The following is a 3,424-nucleotide window of genomic DNA, read 5'->3' on the forward strand; positions in this document are numbered from 1 at the left end:
TGGGAATATCAAAAGAAGAAAGAAAATGAAACAGAAGAGGTATTTGGCACAGTAATGCATGAGAATTTACTCCAAACAAATGTCAGATGCCAAACAACAGATTGGGGAAACTCAGAGAACACCAAGCAGGATAAATGCCAAAACAAAACAACATGTCTAGGTATATCATTTTCAAAATGATATAAAGATAAAAAAAATCAAAGGTAAAGAAAAAAAATCCTGAAAGATGTGAGGGAAAAATCACCTTATCTGTAGAGGAACAAAGTTAAGAATTACATGCAACATCTTCTCAGAAACAGTACAAGCAAGAAGACAATGTAATGAAATGTTTAAAGTGTTGGGAGAAAAACTCAAAAGCCTAGAATTCTGTACTCTGCAAAATTATTCTTTAAAAGTGAAGGAGATACAGACTTTCTCAAATAAACACAAATAGAGGGAATTTGTTGCTAGTAGACTGGACTTGCAAGAAATGTTAAAAGAAGTTCTTTATTTTTTAATGTTTATTTATGTTGTTGAGGGAAAGAGCATGAGTGGGAGAGGGGCAGATACGGAGTGAGAGAGGCTCCACACCATCAGTGCAGAGCCCAACATGGGGCTTGATCTCACAAACCCATGAGATCATGACCTGAGCAGAAATCAAGGCATACACTTTACTGACTGAGCCACTGAGGTGCCAAAAATAAGTTCTTTAGAGAGAAGAAAACTATAAGTCAGAAACTCAGATCTATATGATGAAAGGAACAGTATTGAAGAAGGAAAAGTGAGGGTAAAAAACAAAACAAAGCAAAACTTCTGTTGTTCTTATTCTTAAATGATCTACTTGATAAAGCACTATTTCAAAATAATAATGGCAAGAATGTATTCTATTATATATACTATATATACACATATGTACATACACATTTATATATGAACACTTACATATGCTTATACATAATAAATATATATTTATATTATATACAAATAAAATGAATTACAGCTATAATATAAAAGTTATCAAGAAAGAATTAGGATTATTTTGTCATTTTGAAGTTCTCATACTACTTGTCCAGTGGTATAGTGTTATTTGACAGTGAACTTGGAATAGTTATAAAAGTATTTGGGAAACATTAGATCAACTACTAAAAAAAGCTAAAAAAATGTGTAACCGATATGCTAAGAAAGGAGAGTGAACAGAATCATATAAACTGCTCATTTGAAATTATAAGTGGCAGAAAATTAGTGGAAGAGAAAAATAGAAACAAAGCAGAAGGGTGACAAGTATGAAACAGTAATGAATATGGTAGATATTAATCAAACTATGTCAATAATCACTTTCAGTGTCGTTGGTCTAAATGAATCAAATAAAGGACAGAGATTATCATGGTGGATCAAAAAACGTTACCTAACTATATGCTGTCTACATGAAACCCATGTTAAATATTAAGATACATATAGTTTAAAGGTAAATAGATGGGGGAAAATGTATCATACTGACATTGATCAAAAGAAAACAGGTGTAGCTATATTAATTTCAGAAACAGCAGACTTCAAAGTAAGTGAAGATATTAAGGAAAATCAGGGAATTACATAATGATGAAGGGATTACTTCTTCAAGAAGCCATAATTCTTTTTTTTAATTAATTTTTTAATCTTAATTTATTTGGAAGAGAAGATGTGAGCAGGCAGGGGAGGGGCAGAGAGAGAGGGAGAGAGAGAATTCTAAGCAGGCTTCACATTGTCAGTATGGAGCCCAATGCAGGGCTTGAACTCTCCACCTGTGAGATTATGACTGAACCCAACATCAAGAGTCAGATACTCAACCAACTGACATACAAAACAATTCTTAATGTGTATGTATTTAACAACAGAGCATCAAACTGTATGAGGCAAAAACTGAAAGAACTATAAGGGGACATAGATGAATTTACTGTCATAGTTGGGAACTTCAAAACCCCTCTATGGGAAATGGAAGGATTTAACAGGCAGAAAATCAGCATACAATCAGTCAACTATACCAATGCTATACCGTCAGACAACTGGTATTGTGTACTTCTATTGTATACTTCACCCAACAATAGCCAAGTACATATCTTTCTCAAGTTAGGGAGACAGACAATTTTTTGGGCCATAAAATGCATCTTACACATTGTCAAGAATAGAAATCACACATGCTCTCAGACCACAAAGGAATTAAGCTAGAAATTAACAGCAGAAAGATAACTAGAAACATATATGAAGATTAAACTACATACTTCTAAATAACACATGGGTCAAAGAAGAAATCTCCAGAGAAATTAAGAAAAAAATTGAATGAAATGAAAATGAAAACATACCTCATAAAAATATGTGGGAGGGAGCAAAAAACAGGTCTTAGAGGGAAATTTAAAATTTTTAAAATGTTTTATTTATTTTTGATACAAAGAGAGACAGAGCATGAGAGGGGGAGGGGCAGAGAGAGAAGGAGACACAGAACTGGAAGCAGGCTCCAGGCTCTGAGTTAGCTGTCAGCACAGAGCCCGATGCAGAGCTTGAACCCACGAAAGTGAGATCTGACCTGAGCTGAAGCCGGAGGCTTAACCAACTGAGCCACCCAGGTGTCCCGAGGAAAATTTATGGTATTGAATGCTTATATTAGAAAAAAAGGAAAGATCTGGAACATCTAGGTGGCTCACTTGGTTGAGTGTCTGAGTCTTGATTTTAGTTCACATCATGATCTCATAGCTGTGAGATCAAGCCTATTGTTGGACTCTGTGCTGAGTGTGGAGCCAGCTTGGGATTCTCTGCCCCTCTTCCACCTTAAAATAAATAAATAAACTTTAAAAAAAAGAAAAGAGGAGAGAGATAAAATCAAAAACCTAAGTTTCCACTTTAGGAAACTGGAAAAAAAAAAAGAGCAAATAAATTGAAACAAGCAGAAGAAAAGTAAAAATAAGAGACAACAGTAAAATCAAAACCAGAAAATCAATAGAGAAAATCAATGAAACCAATAGCTAGCTTACTGAAAAGATCAACAGATCAGCAAATTTGCTAAGCCTCTAACCATGCTAAGAAAAAAAGAGAAGATGCAAATTATTAACATCTGAAATAGAAGAGGGGACATAATTATAAATCCTAATGACATTAAAATGATAATAAAGGAATACTCTGAACATCTTTAAATCAACAGATTTCATAACCTATAGGAAATAGACCCATCCTTTGAAAGACACAGCTTCCAAAATTCATACAAGAAGAAATAGAGGATCTGAATAGGCCTATATGTATGAAAGAAATATAGAATTAATCATTAATAACCTTCCCAAACAGAAAGCATCAGGTTTAGATAGGTTCACCAGTGAATTCTACCAAACATTCAAGGAAAATTTTTTACCAGTTCTCTACAATCTCTTTCAGAAGATAAAAGCAGAAGGGATACTTTCTAACTCATTCTCTGAAGTTAGCC

The sequence above is a fragment of the Suricata suricatta genome, chromosome 11 (assembly GCF_006229205.1).
Source record: "Suricata suricatta isolate VVHF042 chromosome 11, meerkat_22Aug2017_6uvM2_HiC, whole genome shotgun sequence".
Lineage (NCBI taxonomy): Eukaryota > Metazoa > Chordata > Mammalia > Carnivora > Herpestidae > Suricata > Suricata suricatta.